The following is a 22,350-nucleotide window of genomic DNA, read 5'->3' as shown; positions in this document are numbered from 1 at the left end:
GCTGACAGCGCAAACGCAGAGAGTGCAAATACAGACGATGAACAGTGGCACGCCCTCCTGCAGCGTGTTGGCGGACGGCCAAATTGATTCTGCTCTTGACATTTCGATGTAGCTCTGCTGTGAGCAGAGCACCCAAAAATACAGGTCACTCGCAAAAGTTCCCCTCCACGGAAATCTTTAGTAAAAGGCGAAAGATTTATGCGACAATGAAAAGAAACTCGAGCTGTGTCTACGACCCCTCGGGCCTGTGCCCTGCGCCTGGTAAACCACTACGCTCGCCAAGGGTCATCAAGGGTGACGATGCCTGCCCACATGCGTTTCGTCAGCCCCCCCCCCCACTCCAAAAGGGAGGAGTAAAACACACAAAAGTCCCCTCGGTCCACCAAAAACCACAAGCCCAATCAAGGCAATCTCTTTCTCATGCCTCCATCTGAAAAGTTGGAGAAAATCTTATATGAATAAAAGAGTCTTTTAAAGAAATCCCTTATTCCGAGGTCACCGTAGCCACCAGATCCAGTCTGTATCCAGATCAGTGGGCCGCTTCAGTCACCCGGATCCAGTCAGTATCCAGACAAGATGGTTGATCAACACCTAGAAAGGACCTCTATGGCCCTGAAACACAGCGGAGACCGGGACAACTAGATGAGCCCCAGATACAGATCCCCTGTAAAGACCTTGTCTCAGACGACCACCAGGACAAGACCACAGGAAACAGATGATTCTTCTGCACAGTCTGACTTTTCTGCAGCCTGGAGCTGGTTTCTTCTGACCAGAGGAGAACTGTCTCCCCGACTGAGCCTGGTTTCTTACCGGGTTTTTTCTCCATTTTTTCACCGATCGAGTTTTGGTTCCTTGCCTCTGTCGCCTCTGGCAGGCATAGCTGGGGACACTTCATGTACAGCGATATCGTTGACTTGATTGCAAATTATTGCACAGATACTATTTAAACTGAACTTAGCTGAATGATGACATCACCGATTTCAATGACGAAATGCCTTTAACTGTCATTTTGCTTTATTGACGCACTGTGTTCCTAATTAATGTTGTTCAGTTGCATTGACACAATCCTTTTTGTTTAAAGCGCAATTAAAAAAAAAAAAAAAAGAGTCCAAACAATGACCCCTGCAACGGGTAGTGTTCCAAATGTTATGCGACTTTAGCTAATGATGGGTCCATCCGGAATTTGACGGTGCTAGGGCTGTGTCAGCGTCAGAAAAAGCCATGCATTGTTCAGTTATGTCGGTGCAGTAGCGTCGGTTGGGGGAGAAACGGCATCATGCGCAGCTCCTCGTTAGTATAGTGGACAGTATCTCCGCCTGTCACGCGGAAGACCGGGGTTCAATTCCCCGACGGGGAGAGCTAGCTCTTTTCGGCTTCCGAATGATCCATCCAAAAGTTTTGGGAGGAGCCACAGGTCACAGAAGGAGTTCTGCTTCGACATCAGCCCGAGCCAAAGGACATGCGTTGGCCGGGAATCGAACCCGGGTCAACTGCTTGGAAGGCAGCTATGCTCACCACTATACCACCAACGCAGTCAGCAATCAGCCACTTGCGCCGTCGCTAAGAAGGCTCGAAGTGCACGAGTCGCCGATAGGGCTAGAGGGGCTGATGAGATCTTTGTTTGGACCCGTCACTAAAGAGAGCCTTCCAGAATTTGCATCCCGTCACGTACAAGAAAGTGCTGCCTTCCCATGCCAGCTAAATAAACACTAAGTGCTGACAGCGCAAACGCAGAGAGTGCAAATACAGACGATGAACAGTGGCACGCCCTCCTGCAGCGTGTTGGCGGACGGCCAAATTGATTCTGCTCTTGACATTTCGATGTAGCTCTGCTGTGAGCAGAGCACCCAAAAATACAGGTCACTCGCAAAAGTTCCCCTCCACGGAAATCTTTAGTAAAAGGCGAAAGATTTATGCGACAATGAAGAGAAACTCGAGCTGTGTCTACGACCCCTCGGGCCTGTGCCCTGCCCCTGGTAAACCACTACGCTCGCCAAGGGTCATCAAGGGTGACGATGCCTGCCCACATGCGTTTCGTCAGCCCCCCCCCCCACTCCAAAAGGGAGGAGTAAAACACACAAAAGTCCCCTCGGTCCACCAAAAACCACAAGCCCAATCAAGGCAATCTCTTTCTCATGCCTCCATCTGAAAAGTTGGAGAAAATCTTATATGAATAAAAGAGTCTTTTAAAGAAATCCCTTATTCCGAGGTCACCGTAGCCACCAGATCCAGTCTGTATCCAGATCAGTGGGCCGCTTCAGTCACCCGGATCCAGTCAGTATCCAGACAAGATGGTTGATCAACACCTAGAAAGGACCTCTATGGCCCTGAAACACAGCGGAGACCAGGACAACTAGATGAGCCCCAGATACAGATCCCCTGTAAAGACCTTGTCTCAGACGACCACCAGGACAAGACCACAGGAAACAGATGATTCTTCTGCACAGTCTGACTTTTCTGCAGCCTGGAACTGATTTGCTGGTTTCTTCTGACAAGAGGAGAACTGTCTCCCCGACTGAGCCTGGTTTCTCACCGGGTTTTTTCTCCATTTTTTCACCGATCGAGTTTTGGTTCCTTGCCTCTGTCGCCTCTGGCAGGCATAGCTGGGGACACTTCATGTACAGCGATATCGTTGACTTGATTGCAAATTATTGCACAGATACTATTTAAACTGAACTTAGCTGAATGATGACATCACCGATTTCAATGACGAAATGCCTTTAACTGTCATTTTGCTTTATTGACGCACTGTGTTCCTAATTAATGTTGTTCAGTTGCATTGACACAATCCTTTTTGTTTAAAGCGCAATTAAAAAAAAAAAAAAAAGAGTCCAAACAATGACCCCTGCAACGGGTAGTGTTCCAAATGTTATGCGACTTTAGCTAATGATGGGTCCATCCGGAATTTGACGGTGCTAGGGCTGTGTCAGCGTCAGAAAAAGCCATGCATTGTTCAGTTATGTCGGTGCAGTAGCGTCGGTTGGGGGAGAAACGGCATCATGCGCAGCTCCTCGTTAGTATAGTGGACAGTATCTCCGCCTGTCACGCGGAAGACCGGGGTTCGATTCCCCGACGGGGAGAGCTAGCTCTTTTCGGCTTCCGAATGATCCATCCAAAAGTTTTGGGAGGAGCCACAGGTCACAGAAGGAGTTCTGCGTCGACATCAGCCGGAGCCAAAGGACATGCGTTGGCCGGGAATCGAACCCGGGTCAACTGCTTGGAAGGCAGCTATGCTCACCACTATACCACCAACGCAGTCAGCAGTCAGCCACTTGCGCCGTCGCTAAGAAGGCTCGAAGTGCACGAGTCGCCGATAGGGCTAGAGGAGCTGATGAGATCTTTGTTTGGACCCGTCACTAAAGAGAGCCTTCCAGAATTTGCATCCCGTCACGTACAAGAAAGTGCTGCCTTCCCATGCCAGCTAAATAAACACTAAGTGCTGACAGCGCAAACGCAGAGAGTGCAAATACAGACGATGAACAGTGGCACGCCCTCCTGCAGCGTGTTGGTGGACGGCCAAATTGATTCTGCTCTTGACATTTCGATGTAGCTCTGCTGTGAGCAGAGCACCCAAAAATACAGGTCACTCGCAAAAGTTCCCCTCCACGGAAATCTTTAGTAAAAGGCGAAAGATTTATGCGACAATGAAGAGAAACTCGAGCTGTGTCTACGACCCCTCGGGCCTGTGCCCTGCCCCTGGTAAACCACTATGCTCGCCAAGGGTCATCAAGGCTGACGATGCCTGCCCACATGCGTTTCGTCAGCCCCCCCCCCCCCCCCCCACTCCAAAAGGGAGGAGTAAAACACACAAAAGTCCCCTCGGTCCACCAAAAACCACAAGCCCAATCAAGGCAATCTCTTTCTCATGCCTCCATCTGAAAAGTTGGAGAAAATCTTATATGAATAAAAGAGTCTTTTAAAGAAATCCCTTATTCCGAGGTCACCGTAGCCACCAGATCCAGTCTGTATCCAGATCAGTGGGCCGCTTCAGTCACCCGGATCCAGTCAGTATCCAGACAAGATGGTTGATCAACACCTAGAAAGGACCTCTATGGCCCTGAAACACAGCGGAGACCGGGACAACTAGATGAGCCCCAGATACAGATCCCCTGTAAAGACCTTGTCTCAGACGACCACCAGGACAAGACCACAGGAAACAGATGATTCTTCTGCACAGTCTGACTTTTCTGCAGCCTGGAACTGATTTGCTGGTTTCTTCTGACCAGAGGAGAACTGTCTCCCCGACTGAGCCTGGTTTCTCACCGGGTTTTTTCTCCATTTTTTCACCGATCGAGTTTTGGTTCCTTGCCTCTGTCGCCTCTGGCAGGCATAGCTGGGGACACTTCATGTACAGCGATATCGTTGACTTGATTGCAAATTATTGCACAGATACTATTTAAACTGAACTTAGCTGAATGATGACATCACCGATTTCAATGACGAAATGCCTTTAACTGTCATTTTGCTTTATTGACGCACTGTGTTCCGAATTAATGTTGTTCAGTTGCATTGACACAATCCTTTTTGTTTAAAGCGCAATTTAAAAAAAAAATAAAAAATAAAAAGAGTCCAAACAATGAGCCCTGCAACGGGTAGTGTTCCAAATGTTATGCGACTTTAGCTAATGATGGGTCCATCCGGAATTTGACGGTGCTAGGGCTGTGTCAGCGTCAGAAAAAGCCATGCATTGTTCAGTTATGTCGGTGCAGTAGCGTCGGTTGGGGGAGAAACGGCATCATGCGCAGCTCCTCGTTAGTATAGTGGACAGTATCTCCGCCTGTCACGCGGAAGACCGGGGTTCGATTCCCCGATGGGGAGAGCTAGCTCTTTTCGGCTTCCGAATGATCCATCCAAAAGTTTTGGGAGGACCACAGGTCACAGAAGGAGTTCTGCTTCGACATCAGCCCGAGCCAAAGGACATGCGTTGGCCGGGAATCGAACCCGGGTCAACTGCTTGGAAGGCAGCTATGCTCACCACTATACCACCAACACAGTCAGCAGTCAGCCACTTGCGCCGTCGCTAAGAAGGCTCGAAGTGCACGAGTCGCCGATAGGGCTAGAGGAGCTGATGAGATCTTTGTTTGGACCCGTCACTAAAGAGAGCCTTCCAGAATTTGCATCCCGTCACGTACAAGAAAGTGCTGCCTTCCCATGCCAGCTAAATAAACACTAAGTGCTGACAGCGCAAACGCAGAGAGTGCAAATACAGACGATGACCAGTGGCACGCCCTCCTGCAGCGTGTTGGCGGACGGCCAAATTGATTCTGCTCTTGACATTTCGATGTAGCTCTGCTGTGAGCAGAGCACCCAAAAATACAGGTCACTCGCAAAAGTTCCCCTCCACGGTAATCTTTAGTAAAAGGCAAAAGATTTATGCGACAATGAAGAGAAACTCGAGCTGTGTCTACGACCCCTCGGGCCTGTGCGCTGCCCCTGGTAAACCACTACGCTCGCCAAGGGTCATCAAGGGTGACGACGCCTGCCCACATGCGTTTCGTCAGCCCCCCCCGACTCCAAAAGGGAGGAGTAAAACTCACAAAAGTCCCCTCGGTCCACCAATAACCACAAGCCCAATCAAGGCAATCTCTTTCTCATGCCTCCATCTGAAAATTTGGAGAAAATCTTATATGAATAAAAGAGTCTTTTAAAGAAATCCCTTATTCCGAGGTCACCGTAGCCACCAGATCCAGTCTGTATCCAGATCAGTGGGTCGCTTCAGTCACCCGGATCCAGTCAGTATCCAGACAAGATGGTTGATCAACACCTAGAAAGGACCTCTATGGCCCTGAAACACAGCGGAGACCGGGACAACTAGATGAGCCCGAGATACAGATCGCCTGTAAAGACCTTGTCTCAGACGACCACCAGGACAAGACCACAGGAAACAGATGATTCTTCTGCACAGTCTGACTTTTCTGCAGCCTGGAACTGATTTGCTGGTTTCTTCTGACCAGAGGAGAACTGTCTCCCCGACTGAGCCTGGTTTCTCACCGGGTTTTTTCTCCATTTTTTCACCGATCGAGTTTTGGTTCCTTGCCTCTGTCGCCTCTGGCAGGCATAGCTGGGGACACTTCATGTACAGCGATATCGTTGACTTGATTGCAAATTATTGCACAGATACTATTTAAACTGAACTTAGCTGAATGATGACATCACCGATTTCAATGACGAAATGCCTTTAACTGTCATTTTGCTTTATTGACGCACTGTGTTCCTAATTAATGTTGTTCAGTTGCATTGACACAATCCTTTTTGTTTGAAGCGCAATTAAAAAAAAAAAAAAAGAGTCCAAACAATGACCCCTGCAACGGGTAGTGTTCCAAATGTTATGCGACTTTAGCTAATGATGGGTCCATCCGGAATTTGACGGTGCTAGGGCTGTGTCAGCGTCAGAAAAAGCCATGCATTGTTCAGTTATGTCGGTGCAGTAGCGTCGGTTGGGGGAGAAACGGCATCATGCGCAGCTCCTCGTTAGTATAGTGGACAGTATCTCCGCCTGTCACGCGGAAGACCGGGGTTCGATTCCCCGACGGGGAGAGCTAGCTCTTTTCGGCTTCCGAATGATCCATCCAAAAGTTTTGGGAGGAGCCACAGGTCACAGAAGGAGTTCTGCTTCGACATCAGCCGGAGCCAAAGGACATGCGTTGGCCGGGAATCGAACCCGGGTCAACTGCTTGGAAGGCAGCTATGCTCACCACTATACCACCAACGCAGTCAGCAGTCAGCCACTTGCGCCGTCGCTAAGAAGGCTCGAAGTGCACGAGTCGCCGATAGGGCTAGAGGAGCTGATGAGATCTTTGTTTGGACCCGTCACTAAAGAGAGCCTTCCAGAATTTGCATCCCGTCACGTACAAGAAAGTGCTGCCTTCCCATGCCAGCTAAATAAACACTAAGTGCTGACAGCGCAAACGCAGAGAGTGCAAATACAGACGATGAACAGTGGCACGCCCTCCTGCAGCGTGTTGGTGGACGGCCAAATTGATTCTGCTCTTGACATTTCGATGTAGCTCTGCTGTGAGCAGAGCACCCAAAAATACAGGTCACTCGCAAAAGTTCCCCTCCACGGAAATCTTTAGTAAAAGGCGAAAGATTTATGCGACAATGAAGAGAAACTCGAGCTGTGTCTACGACCCCTCGGGCCTGTGCCCTGCCCCTGGTAAACCACTATGCTCGCCAAGGGTCATCAAGGCTGACGATGCCTGCCCACATGCGTTTCGTCAGCCCCCCCCCCCCCCCCCCACTCCAAAAGGGAGGAGTAAAACACACAAAAGTCCCCTCGGTCCACCAAAAACCACAAGCCCAATCAAGGCAATCTCTTTCTCATGCCTCCATCTGAAAAGTTGGAGAAAATCTTATATGAATAAAAGAGTCTTTTAAAGAAATCCCTTATTCCGAGGTCACCGTAGCCACCAGATCCAGTCTGTATCCAGATCAGTGGGCCGCTTCAGTCACCCGGATCCAGTCAGTATCCAGACAAGATGGTTGATCAACACCTAGAAAGGACCTCTATGGCCCTGAAACACAGCGGAGACCGGGACAACTAGATGAGCCCCAGATACAGATCCCCTGTAAAGACCTTGTCTCAGACGACCACCAGGACAAGACCACAGGAAACAGATGATTCTTCTGCACAGTCTGACTTTTCTGCAGCCTGGAACTGATTTGCTGGTTTATTCTGACCAGAGGAGAACTGTCTCCCCGACTGAGCCTGGTTTCTCACCGGGTTTTTTCTCCATTTTTTCACCGATCGAGTTTTGGTTCCTTGCCTCTGTCGCCTCTGGCAGGCATAGCTGGGGACACTTCATGTACAGCGATATCGTTGACTTGATTGCAAATTATTGCACAGATACTATTTAAACTGAACTTAGCTGAATGATGACATCACCGATTTCAATGACGAAATGCCTTTAACTGTCATTTTGCTTTATTGACGCACTGTGTTCCGAATAAATGTTGTTCAGTTGCATTGACACAATCCTTTTTGTTTAAAGCGCAATTTAAAAAAAAAAAAAAAAAAAAAAAGAGTCCAAACAATGAGCCCTGCAACGGGTAGTGTTCCAAATGTTATGCGACTTTAGCTAATGATGGGTCCATCCGGAATTTGACGGTGCTAGGGCTGTGTCAGCGTCAGAAAAAGCCATGCATTGTTCAGTTATGTCGGTGCAGTAGCGTCGGTTGGGGGAGAAACGGCAGCATGCGCAGCTCCTCGTTATTATAGTGGACAGTATCTCCGCCTGTCACGCGGAAGACCGGGGTTCGATTCCCCGACGGGGAGAGCTAGCTCTTTTCGGCTTCCGGATGATCCATCCAAAAGTTTTGGGAGGAGCCACAGGTCACAGAAGGAGTTCTGCTTCGACATCAGCCCGAGCCAAAGGACATGCGTTGGCCGGGAATCGAACCCGGGTCAACTGCTTGGAAGGTAGCTATGCTCACCACTATACCACCAACGCAGTCAGCCAATTGTGCCGTCACTAAGAAGGCTCGAAGTGCACGAGTCGCCGATAGGGCTAGAGGAGCTGATGAGATCTTTGTTTGGACCCGTTACTAAAGAGAGCCTTCCAGAGTTTGCATCCCGTCACGTTCAAGAAAGTGCTGCCTTCCCATGCCAGCTAAATAAACACTAAGTGCTGACAGCGCAAACGCAGAGAGTGCAAATACAGACGATGACCAGTGGCACGCCCTCCTGCAGCGTGTTGGCGGACGGCCAAATTGATTCTGCTATTGCATTTTGATGTAGCTCTGTCCTCGGTCCACCAATAACCACAAGCCCAATCAAGGCAATCTCTTTCTCATACCTCCATCTGAAAAGTTGGAGAAAATCTTATATGAATAAAAGAGTCTTTTAAAGAAATCCCTTATTCCAAGGTCACCGTAGCCACCAGATCCAGTCTGTATCCAGATCAGTGGGCCGCTTCAGTCACCCGGATCCAGTCAGTATCCAGACAAGATGGTGGATCAACACCTAGAAAGGACCTTTATGGCCCTGAAACACAGCGGAGACGGGGACAACTAGATGAGCCCCAGATACAGATCCCCTGTAAAGACCTTGTCTCAGACGACCACCAGGACAAGACCACAGGAAACAGATGATTCTTCTGCACAGTCTGACTTTTCTGCTGCCTGGAGCTGATTTGCTGGTTTCTTCTGACTAGAGGAGAACTGTCTACCCGACTGAGCCTGGTTTCTCACCGGGTTTTTTCTCCATTTTTTCACCGATCGAGTTTTGGTTCCTTGCCTCTGTCGCCTCTGGAAGGCATAGCTGGGGACACTTCATGTACAGCGATATTGTTGACTTGATTGCAAATTATTGCACAGATACTATTTAAACTGAACTTAGCTGAATGATGACATCATCGATTTCAATGACGAAATGCCTTTAACTGTCATTTTGCTTTATTGACGCACTGTGTTCCTAATTAATGTTGTTCAGTTGCATTGACACAATCATTTTTGTTTAAAGTGCAATTAAAAAAAAAAAAAAAAGAGTCCAAACAATGACCCCTGCAACGGGTAGTGTTCCAAATGTTATGCGACTTTAGCTAATGATGGGTCCATCCGGAATTTGTGCTAGGGCTGTGTCAGCATCAGAAAAAGCCATGCATTGTTCAGTTATGTCAGTGTAGTAGTGTCTGTTGGGGGAGAAACCGCAGCATGCGCAGCTCCTCGTTAGTATAGTGGACAGTATCTCCGCCTGTCACGCGGAAGACCGGGGTTCGATTCCCCGACAGGGAGAGCTAGCTCTTTTCGGCTTCCAAACAATCCATCCAAAAGTTTTGGGAGGAGCCACAGGTCACAGAAGGAGTTCTGCTTCGACATCAGCCCGAGCCAAAGGACATGCGTTGGCCGGGAATCGAACCCGGGTCAACTGCTTGGAAGGCAGCTATGCTTTTTTTTTTTTTTTTTTTTTATTAAAAATTTTTTTCAGTACAAAAAGAAAAAATACATAAAATATTTCAAAATTTTAAATCATTCTTGTTATAGAAACCTCTCTTTCATAAAATTAAATGCAGACATTCATTTAAGGTTACATTAAAGTTTCTAAGCAAACATAATCCTTTTCGACTGAAGAAAAAAAAAAAAAAAAAAAACTACAAATTAATTTCCAGTCCATTCAGTGTTTTCAAAACATAAGGATTGTTGTTTAGAATGAGTTTATCAAATACATAAATTGTACCTTCTGCTTTAAAATAACTTTCTAGTGTTCGTATATAATCTTCCAGTTTTTTCTTAAAATAAATCCATAATCCCAGTTTTTTGTTTTTGTCTCTTGCTATATTTCTCCTACACCATATCGCATATCTAGCTACAATTAAAAACAAATTTATCACATTTTGATTATCAGATTTCTCATTCATTCCAAATAAAAATATACAATTCCAACTCTCTTCATCTTCTATTACATCCATTTTATCTCCTAACAAACTCTTAATCACATTTTTCATTTTGTCTCTGAAAATGATCAGTTCTTTACATGATAAAAACATATGCAAAATTCCTTCATTTTTTTCACAACAGACTTTACACAATGCATCCCCAGTCATTCCACATTTATACAACTTCTCTTCAGAAAAAATTATATTATGCCTTATATAAAAATCCAGGTTCTCCATTTTAACATCAATATGCCATTTTCTCAAATTTGTCCACAGAACTTCTTCCTCAAGGTCTATAAAAACTTTTTTCCAAAATGTATTTCCAGCTGGTTTCTTAAAAACACTATTTCTAAACAAAACATAAAAAGTCCTAAGATGACTCACATGAAAAGGCTCCTTTTCTCCTTTTGCTTTTAAGAAAACCTTCATTTTATCATCTTCACTGTCTTGTCCTTGTTTTTCTATGTTTACTAACCATTCCTTTGGAATTGCCTCTTTTATTTTATCATATTGCTTTTTTTAAAACATTCTTATTAACATAATTTTCATTATTTTTCACTTCATCATAAATTGCTTGCAAAGGTAAAAAAACCTTCCCTCACTTCATACAAAATATCCCTTATTGTTTTAAATCCAGCATTAATCCAATGTTTAAAAAATAATTATTTTCCTCTATATACAATATTCTCATTCAGAAACAATGGCTGCGTTAAAAACTCCAATCTCCTTATAGGTTTAATACATACATTGGGTAAAAATTCTGTCCAAGCTTCTAAAACTTCTTTATAAAACTCCGGTATTCCTGTTATCATTGTAGGTTTTAATTTCATCCACAGAATATCAGTTCCTATTTTCATATGTCCGCATTTATTTAAAAACATTCTCATAAGAATTTTCCATTCAGCCTTATTCTCTTCATTTAAAAATGTTTTCACCGTTTTGACTCTAAAGCTCTGTTTTTTTAATTCTGGATCTTGCAGCCCTAACCCACCTTCTTCTATGGCCCCTATTAATGTATTATAAGAAATCCTTGATGGCTTAGAGCCCCAGAGAAAATTTAAAACATCTTTTACTAATTCCCATAGGCATGGGTATCACACCCAAAACATACCACATTTTTGCCATCATTAATGCATTTATAACCAAAACCTTCCCTCTTAAAGTTAATTCCCTTTGTTTCCAATAATTTAACACTCTTTCCATTTCACCCACCACTTCATCCCACATCAAATCTCTCACCATTTTCTCATTTTTCCCAATCCTCACACCCAAAATCTTCAAACTCTCTTCTTCTTTAAAAGGATAACATTTTTGAATTTTTTAAATTTTTCCTATACTCATAATAACCGTTTTTTGTTGATTTATCTTAGCTCCAGAACCTTTACAGTATTTTTCTATTATGTCCATTGCTTTAACTACACTAGCCACATCTTGCACTATTATAGTCGTATCATCCGCATATTGATATACTTTCTGCAACTCTCTATTTTCTTCTGTGTTTATTCCTCTAATTTCTTTCTCTTCCGTTATTGCCAACCCTAATGCCTCTGCCACTAAACTGTACAGCAAAGCTGATAATGGACAACCTTGTCTAATAGATCTAGTTAATTTAAAGGTCTCTGTTAAAAATCCATTGCACTTTACTTGACTTTTGGAATCTTTATATAAAATCTTCAACCACTTAATAAAATTTTCACCAAAACCAAACTGTTGTAAAATTCTAAACAAATACTCATGTTCGACACGATCAAAAGCCTTTTCTAAATCAAGACTTATTACATATCCACTTTTTTTTTCAGAGATCATGTAACTTACAACATCTCTTATACTACTAATAGTATCTGTAATATCTCTTCCTGGTATTGCATATGCCTGGTTTGTTCGTATTATATTTGGTAAAATTTTCTTCAATCTGTTAGCTAAAATCTTTGATAATATTTTAAAATCTGTATTTAACATAGTTATTGGTCTATAATTTTTTAGATCTGCAATGTCCCCTTTTCTTTTATAAATTAATTTTACTAATCCTATCCCCATAAAATAACTGGTTTCTTCCTTTTTAAAAATTTCATCATACACATCTTTTAAAATTGGTGTCATTACATTTCTAAAAACCTTATAAAATTCACTTGGAAGACCATCTTTTCCTGGACTTTTACCATTATTTAACTGCATGATTGCTTCATCTATTTCTTCTTTTTCAATTCCCCTTTCACATAAATTTTTATCACCATTATCTTTCTTTATTTTGATTTTCCCTACCAAAAATTCAATTTCTTCTCTACCCACTCCTTCCCTTTTAAACAAATTTTCATAATAATCTTTTATTTCTTTTAAAACTTCTTCTTTTTCTTTTACCTTTCCTCCTCCTTTTCCTATTAATTCTTTAATCATTCCTGCTCTCTGTCTGTTTTTTTCCATATTAAAAAAGAACCTTGTACATTTTTCACCTTCCACTAAGTATTTTGCTTTACTTCTTATCATTGCTCCTTTATATTTTTTTTCTTCTATATCCTTTATTTTTTCCTCCAACATTACGGTTTTCTGTAAATTGACAACCTCTTTACTCAGCTCATCTCTTAATTCTATTCTTATTTCTTTTTCTTTTCTTTTTTTAATTTTCTGTATTATTTTACTATGTTCTCTTGCACATTTTCCAATGTCATATTTTAATTTATCCCACCAAATTCTCTTTTCATCCTTATTCATCTGATTTCCTTTTTCCTTCTTTATTAATACCTCTATTTGTTCCTTAAAATTCTCATCTTTTAAAATCTCAGTGTTTAACATCCATATTCCAGGCCCTCTTTTAAAATCATTCATATCAACTTGTATACATACAACTTTATGATCACTTAACATTATTTCCTTATAATATATAGTATCTATTAACTTCAACATTTCCCTATAACTAATCAAGAAATCTATTCTACTTCTGCATATAAAATTCTTCACCACCTGTTGCCTTGAGAATTCTCGTATCCCCTCGTTTCTTTCTCTCCATACATCCACTAAGTTATTTTCTTCCATTAGACTTTTTAATTCCTTCCTTCCACTATCAGATTTAAAAACCATCCCATCTGCAATATCCATCTTGCTAAACGTAGTGTTAAAATCCCCCATAATTAAAATGTTCTCCCATTTCACAATAATATCTTTTAGTTTCTTAAAAAATAACACCTTTTCTTTTTCTACCACAGGTGCATGAATATTACACAGAATTATACTTGTCTCTCCCTCCATCATTTTCACTATCAAACACTTTCCTTGCATATCATCATAAACCACTTGTGCTTTTTCACACACACCCTTTTTAATTAAAAATGCTACTCCCCTACCTAGCCTCCCATCACCATTACTATAAAATATATCACCTTTCCATTTTTTTATAAAACTTTCCATTAATTCATCCCTCCAATTTGTTTCTTGAACCACTAAAACATTTGATCTACTACACAAAAGTTTCAACTTTTCAAATTTCCCTTTTTCTAGTAACCCTCTTACATTAAGTGTTGCAATTTTCAAAAACATAATACATAGCAAAGTACATATTATTCTAAACATTCATCAACTTTTCCCAACTGCATTAATACCTCAAAACTATTCTCACCATAGTCTCTTATTTTAAATACTTTCTCTTTCAGTTCTTTTTTTTTAATTATATGTCTCTTTTGTACATTCTCTAAATTTGGTTTTACCTTTAGTTGTCTTCTTCTTGTTATTGTAACCTTTTCCCAGTCATTTTTGTTGTCTTCTTTTCTTCCTTGTGTTGCTTTCTCTATCATTTGCATTTCCTGCCTTTCCTTTTCCTCCTCTCTAGTTTGTTTCAAGATTTCCGTTTGTATTCCATGTCCTTCTTCCTCTTGCTCTCTTTCTATTTCACAGTACTTCTGTTCCTCCTCTGCATCTTCTCCTATTTGATTCTCTTCTTCTTCCTCAGTCTGTTCTGTTTGTTCATCCTCCTTTTCGTCGTCCACATTCTGTGATTTCTCCATTTCATCTACTTGCTCATATTCTTTATCTGTTTCAGTATCCTCTTCAATCCAGCATTCACATTTCACCAGTACTTTACGACACTCCGGGCATCTTACAGCATCACATTCCCTTGAAAAATGTCCCTTTTCACCACAATCTCAACAGCTAAAGTCTGGACAGTCCTTCAAAATGTGTCCCGGTTTCATACACAATCTACAGATCTTCATTTGATGATCATGTATGATCCTAAAATATTGCACTCCCTCTGCAGTATCAAATCTCGTGCTGTAAGGCAGTGATAACACCTCCTTAGGGAATTTTACACGGACATATCTTGTTCCATCTGTGATTGTAGTGTCTGGATAGTACCTTCTTCTTATTGCAGATGTAACTTTAACTCCCCATGTTCTCAATTTTGCCGTTATTTCTTCATCCGTTACATAAGCTGGTAAGTGCATGAATGAAACAACACACTCTCTCTCTTGAAGATTCCTCACTTCACACACAATTCCTTTTACTGTTAGTCCATCCTTTAAAACTTCACATGCTTCTTCATCCGTTACTGTTACCTCATACTCATTATTTAATCTTGGTCTTACCGCTAACACTTTACTCAGTCCAACTTTTTCAATCAACGCTTTTATCACATCCTCCACCCTTCGATCTCTTACTTCTGTAGTATTAACAATTACTGTTGCCTCCTTTGAGTAATACTTTTGTTGTTCATTGTCTTTCATCTCATTCCTTTGTCTTCTCACCTCACTTGTCTCTGTTGATTTTCTTTGCTTTATTCTTTCTCCAGTATCTTTTTGAAGTTCTTTACTGTTGCTTTTTTCCTCAGCCATTTCTTTGCCATCGCCATGTTGTTCCTCCATAATCAAACTTTTAAGAGCTTTAAAGCTCCTTTGGCCCTAAGCAGTAAATTCTGCTCAGGGCCCTAAAAAATAAAGTAATAAAACAAACCAAGAAAAAAAATATATATTTAACTAAATCCAATATAATATAAAACAAACCAAAACAAACACATGGGAGAGCCTTTTTCTCCCTACTGCCACCTCTTACTTCCTGGAATGTACCAACAATCACAGGTGCTCAGGTTGGTATGGCCGTAAGCCACCACTATACCACCAACGCAGTCAGCAGTCAGCCACTTGCGCCGTCGCTAAGAAGGCTCGAAGTGCACGAGTCGCCGATAGGGCTAGAGGAGCTGATGAGATCTTTGTTTGGACCCGTCACTAAAGAGAGCCTTCCAGAATTTGCATCCCGTCACGTACAAGAAAGTGCTGCCTTCCCATGCCAGCTAAATAAAAACTAAGTGCTGACAGCGCAAACGCAGAGAGTGCAAATACAGACGATGACCAGTGGCACGCCCTCCTGCAGCGTGTTGGCGGACGGCCAAATTGATTCTGCTCTTGACATTTCAATGTAGCTCTGCTGTGAGCAGAGCACCCAAAAATACAGGTCACTCGCAAAAGTTCCCCTCCACGGAAATCTTTAGTAAAAGGCGAAAGATTTATGCGACAATGAAGAGAAACTCGAGCTGTGTCTACGACCCCTCGGGCCTGTGCGCTTCCCCTGGTAAACCACTACGCTCGCCAAGGGTCATCAAGGGTGACGACGCCTGCCCACATGCGTTTCGTCAGCCCCCCCCCCCCACTCCAAAAGGGAGGAGTAAAACTCACAAAAGTCCCCTCGGTCCACCAAAAACCACAAGCCCAATCAAGGCAATCTCTTTCTCATGCCTCCATCTGAAAAGTTGGAGAAAATCTTATATGAATAAAAGAGTCTTTTAAAGAAGTCCCTTATTCCGAGGTCACGGTAGCCACCAGATCCAGTCTGTATCCAGATCAGTGGGCCGCTTCAGTCACCCGGATCCAGTCAGTATCCAGACAAGATGGTTGATCAACACCTAGAAAGGACCTCTATGGCCCTGAAACACAGCGGAGACCGGGACAACTAGATGAGCCCAAGATACAGATCCCCTGTAAAGACCTTGTCTCAGACGACCACCAGGACAAGACCACAGGAAACAGATGATTCTTCTGCACAGTCTGACTTTTCTGCAGCCTGGAACTGATTTGCTGGTTTCTTCTGACCAGAGGAGAACTGTCTCCCCGACTGAGACTGGTTTCTCACCGGGTTTTTTCTCCATTTTTTCACCGATCGAGTTTTGGTTCCTTGCCTCTGTCGCCTCTGGCAGGCATAGCTGGGGACACTTCATGTACAGCGATATCGTTGACTTGATTGCAAATTATTGCACAGATACTATTTAAACTGAACTTAGCTGAATGATGACATCACCGATTTCAATGACGAAATGCCTTTAACTGTCATTTTGCTTTATTGACGCACTGTGTTCCTAATTAATGTTGTTCAGTTGCATTGACACAATCCTTTTTGTTTAAAGCGCAATTTAAAAAAAAAAAAAAAAAAAAAAAGCATCCAAACAATGACCCCTGCAACGGGTAGTGTTCCAAATGTTATGCGACTTTAGCTAATGATGGGTCCATCCGGAATTTGACGGTGCTAGGGCTGTGTCAGCGTCAGAAAAAGCCATGCATTGTTCAGTTATGTCGGTGCAGTAGCGTCGGTTGGGGGAGAAACGGCAGCATGCGCAGCTCCTCGTTAGTATAGTGGACAGTATCTCCGCCTGTCACGCGGAAGACCGGGGTTCGATTCCCCGACGGGGAGAGCTAGCTCTTTTCGGCTTCCAAACAATCCATCCAAAAGATTTGGGAGGAGCCACAGGTCACAGAAGGAGTTCTGCGTCGACATCAGCCCGAGCCAAAGGACATGCGTTGGCCGGGAATCGAACCCGGGTCAACTGCTTGGAAGGCAGCTATGCTCACCACTATACCACCAACGCAGTCAGCAGTCAGCCACTTGCGCCGTCGCTAAGAAGGCTCGAAGTGCACGAGTCGCCGATAGGGCTAGAGGAGCTGATGAGATCTTTGTTTGGACCCGTCACTAAAGAGAGCCTTCCAGAATTTGCATCCCGTCACGTACAAGAAAGTGCTGCCTTCCCATGCCAGCTAAATAAACACTAAGTGCTGACAGCGCAAACGCAGAGAGTGCAAATACAGACGATGACCAGTGGCACACCCTCCTGCAGCGTGTTGGCGGACGGCCAAATTGATTTTGCTCTTGACATTTCGATGTAGCTCTGCTGTGAGCAGAGCACCCAAAAATACAGGTCACTCGCAAAAGTTCCCCTCCACGGAAATCTTTAGTAAAAGGCGAAAGATTTATGCGACAATGAAGAGAAACTGGAGCTGTGTCTACGACCCCTCGGGCCTGTGCGCTGCCTCTGGTAAACCACTACGCTCGCCAAGGGTCATCAAGGGTGACGACGCCTGCCCACATGCGTTTCGTCAGCCCCCCCCCCCACTCCAAAAGGGAGGAGTAAAACTCACAAAAGTCCCCTCGGTCCACCAATAACCACAAGCCCAATCAAGGCAATCTCTTTCTCATGCCTCCATCTGAAAAGTTGGAGAAAATCTTATATGAATAAAAGAGTCTTTTAAAGAAATCCCTTATTCCGAGGTCACCGTAGCCACCAGATCCAGTCTGTATCCAGATCAGTGGGCCGCTTCAGTCACCCGGATCCAGTCAGTATCCAGACAAGATGGTTGATCAACACCTAGAAAGGACCTCTATGGCCCTGAAACACAGCGGAGACCGGGACAACTAGATGAGCCCCAGATACTTGCACAGATACTATTTAAACTGAACTTAGCTGAATGATGACATCACCGATTTCAATGACGAAATGCCTTTGACTGTCATTTTGCTTTATTGAAGCACTGTGTTCCTAATTAATGTTGTTCAGTTGCATTGACACAATCCTTTTTGTTTAACGCGCAATTAAAAAAAAAAAAAAAAAAAGAGTCCAAACAATGACCCCTGCAATGGGTAGTGTTTCAAATGTTATGCGACTTTAGCTAATGATGGGTCCAACCGGAATTTGACGGTGCTAGGGCTGTGTCAGCGTCAGAAAAAGCCATGCATTGTTCAGTTATGTGGGTGCAATAGCGTCGGTTGGGGGAGAAACGGCAGCATGCGCAGCTCCTCGTTAGTATAGTGGACAGTATCTCCGCCTGTCACGCGGAAGACCGGGTTTCGATTCCCCGACGGGGAGAGCTAGCTCTTTTCGGCTTCCGAATGATCCATCCAAAAGTTTTGGGAGGAGCCACAGGTCACAGAAGGAGTTCTGCTTCGACATCAGCCCGAGCCAAAGGAGATGCGTTGGCCGGGAATCGAACCCGGGTCAACTGCTTGGAAGGCAGCTATGCTCACCACTATACCACCAACGCAGTCAGCAGTCAGCCACTTGCGCCGTCGCTAAGAAGGCTCGAAGTGCACGAGTCGCCGATAGGGCTAGAGGAGCTGATGAGATCTTTGTTTGGACACGTCACTAAAGAGAGCCTTCCAGAATTTGCATCCCGTCACGTACAAGAAAGTGCTGCCTTCCCATGCCAGCTAAATAAACACTAAGTGCTGAGAGCGCAAACGCAGAGAGTGCAAATACAGACGATGACCAGTGACACGCCCTCCTGCAGCGTGTTGGCGGACGGCCAAATTGATTCTGCTCTTGACATTTCGATGTAGCTCTGCTGTGAGCAGAGCACCCAAAAATACAGGACACTCGCAAAAGTTCCCCTCCACGGGATCTTTAGTAAAAGGCGAAAGATTTATGCGACAATGAAGAGAAACTCGAGCTGTGTCTACGACCCCTCGGGCCTGTGCGCTGCCTCTGGTAAACCACTACGCTCGCCAAGGGTCATCAAGGGTGACGACGCCTGCCCACATGCGTTTCGTCAGCCCCCCCCCCCCACTCCAAAAGGGAGGAGTAAAACTCACAAAAGTCCCCTCCGTCCACCAATAACCACAAGCCCAATCAAGGCAATCTCTTTCTCATGCCTCCATCTGAAAAGTTGGAGAAAATCTTATATGAATAAAAGAGTCTTTTAAAGAAATCCCTTATTCCGAGGTCACCGTAGCCACCAGATCCAGTCTGTATCCAGATCAGTGGGCCGCTTCAGTCACCCGGATCCAGTCAGTATCCAGACAAGATGGTTGATCAACACCTAGAAAGGACCTCTATGGCCCTGAAACACAGCGGAGACCGGGACAACTAGATGAGCCCCAGATACAGATCCCCTGTAAAGACCTTGTCTCAGACGACCACCAGGACAAGACCACAGGAAACAGATGATTCTTCTGCACAGTCGGACTTTTCTGCAGCCTGGAACTGATTTGCTGGTTTCTTCTGACCAGAGGAGAACTGTCTCCCCGACTGAGCCTGGTTTCTCACCGGGTTTTTTCTCCATTTTTTCACCGATCGAGTTTTGGTTCCTTGCCTCTGTCGCCTCTGGCAGGCATAGCTGGGGACACTTCATGTACAGCTATATCGTTGACTTGATTGCAAATTATTGCACAGATACTATTTAAACTGAACTTAGCTGAATGATGACATCACCGATTTCAATGACGAAATGCCTTTAACTGTCATTTTGCTTTATAGACTCACTGTGTTCCTAATTAATGTTGTTCAGTTGCATTGACACAATCCTTTTTGTTTAAAGCGCAATTAAAAAAAGTCCAAACAATGACCCCTGCAACGGGTAGTGTTCCAAATGTTATGCGACTTTAGCTAATGATGGGTCCATCCGGAATTTGACGGTGCTAGGGCTGTGTCAGCGTCAGAAAAAGCCATGCATTGTTCAGTTATGTCGGTGCAGTAGCGTTGGTTGGGGGAGAAACGGCATCATGCGCAGCTCCTCATTAGTATAGTGGACAGTATCTCCGCCTGTCACGCGGAAGACCGGGGTTCGTTTCCCCGACGGGGAGAGCTAGCTCTTTTCGGCTTCCGAATGATCCATCCAAAAGTTTTGGGAGGAGCCACAGTTCACAGAAGGAGTTCTGCTTCGACATCAGCCCGAGCCAAAGGACATGCGTTGGCCGGGAATCGAACCCGGGTCAACTGCTTGGAAGGCAGCTCATCGTTAGTATAGTGGACAGTATCTCCGCCTGTCACGCGGAAGACCGGGGTTCGATTCCCCGACGGGGAGAGCTAGCTCTTTTCGGCTTCTGAACGATCCATCCAAAAGCTTTGGGAGGAGCCACAGGTCACAGAAGGAGTTCTGCTTCGACATCAGCCCGAGCCAAAGGACATGCGTTGGCCAGGAATCGAACCCGGGTCAACTGCTTGGAAGGCAGCTATGCTCACCACTATACCACAAACGCAGTCAGCAGTCAAGCACTTGCGCCGTCGTTAAGAAGGCTCGAAGTGCACGAGTCGCCGATAGGGCTAGAGGTGCTGATGAGATCTTTGTTTGGACCCGTCACTAAAGAGAGCCTTCCAGAGTTTGCATCCCGTCACGTACAAGAAAGTGCTGCCTTCCCATGCCAGCTACATAAACACTAAGTGCTGACAGCGCAAAAGCAGAGAGTGCAAATACAGACGATGACCAGTGGCACGCCCTCCTGCAGCGTGTTGGCGGACGGCCAAATTGATTCTGCTATTGCATTTTGATGTAGCTCTGTCCTCGGTCCACCAATAACCACAAGCCAAATCAAGGCAATCTCTTTCTCATGCCTCCATCTGAAAAGTTGGAGAAAATCTTGTATGAATAAAAGAGTCTTTTAAAGAAATCCCTTATTCCGAGGTCACCGTAGCCACCAGATCTATTCTGTATCCAGATCAGTGGGCCGCTTCAGTCACCCAGATCCAGTCAGTATCCAGACAAGATGGTGGATCAACACCTAGAAAGGACCTCTATGGCCCTGAAACACAGCGGAGACCGGGACAACTAGATGAGCCCCAGATACAGATCCCCTGTAAAGACCTTGTCTTAGACGACCACAAGGACAAGACCACAGGAAACAGAAGATTCTTCTGCACAGTCTGACTTTTCTGCAGCCTGGAGCTGATTTGCTGGTTTCTTCTGACTAGAGGAGAACTGTCTCCCCGACTGAGCCTGGTTTCTCACCGGGTTTTTTCTCCATTTTTTCACCGATCGAGTTTTGGTTCCTTGCCTCTGTCGCCTCTGGCAGGCATAGCTGGGGACACTTCATGTACAGTGATATCATTGACTTGATTGCAAATTATTGCACAGATACTATTTAAACTGAACTTAGCTGAATGATGACATCATCGATTTCAATGACGAAATGCCTTTAACTGTCATTTTGCTTTATTGACTCACTGTGTTCCTAATTAATGTTGTTCAGTTGCATTGACACAATCCTTTTTGTTTAAAGCGCAATTAAAAAAAGTCCAAACAATGACCCCTGCAACGGGTAGTGTTCCAAATGTTATGCGACTTTAGCTAATGATGGGTCCATCCGGAATTTGACGGTGCTAGGGCTGTGTCAGCGTCAGAAAAAGCCATGCATTGTTCAGTTATGTCGGTGCAGTAGCGTCGGTTGGGGGAGAAACGGCAGCATGCGCAGCTCCTTGTTAGTATAGTGGACAGTATCTCCGCCTGTCACGCGGAAGACCTTGGTTCGATTCCCCGACGGGGAGAGCTAGCTCTTTTCGGCTTCCGAACGATCCATCCAAAAGTTTTGGGAGGAGCCAAAGGTCACAGAAGGAGTTCTGCTTCGACAACAGCCCGAGCCAAAGGACATGCGTTGGCCGGGAATCGAACCCGGGTCAACTGCTTGGAAGGTAGCTATGCTCACCACTATACCACCAACTAGGTCAGCCAATTGCGCCGTCACTAAGAAGGCTCGAAGTGCACGAGTCGCCGATAGGGCTAGAGGAGCTGATGAGATCTTTGTTTGGACCCGTTACTAAAGAGAGCCTTCCAGAGTTTGCATCCCGTCACGTACAAGAAAGTGCTGCCTTCCCATGCCAGCTAAATAAACACTAAGTGCTGACAGCGCAAACGCAGAGAGTGCAAATACAGACGATGACCAGTGGCACGCCCTCCTGCAGCGTGTTGGCGGACGGCCAAATTGATTCTGCTATTGCATTTTGATGTAGCTCTGTCCTCGG

At 44.7% G+C, this 22,350-nt stretch overlaps 18 non-coding genes across 18 annotated transcripts; 5 read left to right on the top strand and 13 right to left on the bottom strand.

Moving 5' to 3' along the window:
• Positions 1 to 110: 110 nt before the first annotated feature.
• On the bottom strand, positions 111 to 225 carry LOC132145884 (U5 spliceosomal RNA). Its single transcript, XR_009434644.1, has one exon. It is a non-coding gene; the product is annotated as a U5 spliceosomal RNA (small nuclear RNA).
• A 1,060-nt stretch (positions 226 to 1,285) lies between these two features.
• On the top strand, positions 1,286 to 1,357 carry trnad-guc (transfer RNA aspartic acid (anticodon GUC)). The gene has a single exon. It is a non-coding gene; the product is annotated as a tRNA-Asp (tRNA).
• Positions 1,358 to 1,460: 103 nt separating this feature from the next.
• trnag-ucc (transfer RNA glycine (anticodon UCC)) lies at positions 1,461 to 1,532 on the bottom strand. The gene has a single exon. It is a non-coding gene; the product is annotated as a tRNA-Gly (tRNA).
• Positions 1,533 to 1,825: 293 nt separating this feature from the next.
• LOC132145837 (U5 spliceosomal RNA) lies at positions 1,826 to 1,940 on the bottom strand. The gene has a single exon (XR_009434600.1). It is a non-coding gene; the product is annotated as a U5 spliceosomal RNA (small nuclear RNA).
• A 1,068-nt stretch (positions 1,941 to 3,008) lies between these two features.
• trnad-guc (transfer RNA aspartic acid (anticodon GUC)) lies at positions 3,009 to 3,080 on the top strand. Its single transcript has one exon. It is a non-coding gene; the product is annotated as a tRNA-Asp (tRNA).
• Positions 3,081 to 3,183: 103 nt separating this feature from the next.
• On the bottom strand, positions 3,184 to 3,255 carry trnag-ucc (transfer RNA glycine (anticodon UCC)). Its single transcript has one exon. It is a non-coding gene; the product is annotated as a tRNA-Gly (tRNA).
• Positions 3,256 to 3,548: 293 nt separating this feature from the next.
• On the bottom strand, positions 3,549 to 3,663 carry LOC132145836 (U5 spliceosomal RNA). Its single transcript, XR_009434599.1, has one exon. It is a non-coding gene; the product is annotated as a U5 spliceosomal RNA (small nuclear RNA).
• Positions 3,664 to 4,746: 1,083 nt separating this feature from the next.
• On the top strand, positions 4,747 to 4,818 carry trnad-guc (transfer RNA aspartic acid (anticodon GUC)). The gene has a single exon. It is a non-coding gene; the product is annotated as a tRNA-Asp (tRNA).
• Positions 4,819 to 5,285: 467 nt separating this feature from the next.
• Positions 5,286 to 5,400, bottom strand: LOC132146014 (U5 spliceosomal RNA). The gene has a single exon (XR_009434766.1). It is a non-coding gene; the product is annotated as a U5 spliceosomal RNA (small nuclear RNA).
• A 1,065-nt stretch (positions 5,401 to 6,465) lies between these two features.
• Positions 6,466 to 6,537, top strand: trnad-guc (transfer RNA aspartic acid (anticodon GUC)). Its single transcript has one exon. It is a non-coding gene; the product is annotated as a tRNA-Asp (tRNA).
• A 103-nt stretch (positions 6,538 to 6,640) lies between these two features.
• On the bottom strand, positions 6,641 to 6,712 carry trnag-ucc (transfer RNA glycine (anticodon UCC)). Its single transcript has one exon. It is a non-coding gene; the product is annotated as a tRNA-Gly (tRNA).
• A 293-nt stretch (positions 6,713 to 7,005) lies between these two features.
• On the bottom strand, positions 7,006 to 7,120 carry LOC132145835 (U5 spliceosomal RNA). The gene has a single exon (XR_009434598.1). It is a non-coding gene; the product is annotated as a U5 spliceosomal RNA (small nuclear RNA).
• Positions 7,121 to 15,775: 8,655 nt separating this feature from the next.
• Positions 15,776 to 15,890, bottom strand: LOC132145834 (U5 spliceosomal RNA). The gene has a single exon (XR_009434597.1). It is a non-coding gene; the product is annotated as a U5 spliceosomal RNA (small nuclear RNA).
• A 1,077-nt stretch (positions 15,891 to 16,967) lies between these two features.
• Positions 16,968 to 17,039, top strand: trnad-guc (transfer RNA aspartic acid (anticodon GUC)). Its single transcript has one exon. It is a non-coding gene; the product is annotated as a tRNA-Asp (tRNA).
• A 103-nt stretch (positions 17,040 to 17,142) lies between these two features.
• trnag-ucc (transfer RNA glycine (anticodon UCC)) lies at positions 17,143 to 17,214 on the bottom strand. Its single transcript has one exon. It is a non-coding gene; the product is annotated as a tRNA-Gly (tRNA).
• Positions 17,215 to 17,507: 293 nt separating this feature from the next.
• LOC132145866 (U5 spliceosomal RNA) lies at positions 17,508 to 17,623 on the bottom strand. Its single transcript, XR_009434627.1, has one exon. It is a non-coding gene; the product is annotated as a U5 spliceosomal RNA (small nuclear RNA).
• A 966-nt stretch (positions 17,624 to 18,589) lies between these two features.
• Positions 18,590 to 18,661, bottom strand: trnag-ucc (transfer RNA glycine (anticodon UCC)). Its single transcript has one exon. It is a non-coding gene; the product is annotated as a tRNA-Gly (tRNA).
• Positions 18,662 to 18,954: 293 nt separating this feature from the next.
• On the bottom strand, positions 18,955 to 19,068 carry LOC132146108 (U5 spliceosomal RNA). Its single transcript, XR_009434855.1, has one exon. It is a non-coding gene; the product is annotated as a U5 spliceosomal RNA (small nuclear RNA).
• Between the last annotated feature and the right edge of the window lie 3,282 nt (positions 19,069 to 22,350).

Source organism: Carassius carassius, chromosome 8 (assembly GCF_963082965.1).
Source record: "Carassius carassius chromosome 8, fCarCar2.1, whole genome shotgun sequence".
Lineage (NCBI taxonomy): Eukaryota > Metazoa > Chordata > Actinopteri > Cypriniformes > Cyprinidae > Carassius > Carassius carassius.
This window is presented reverse-complemented; position numbering and strand designations above follow the sequence as displayed.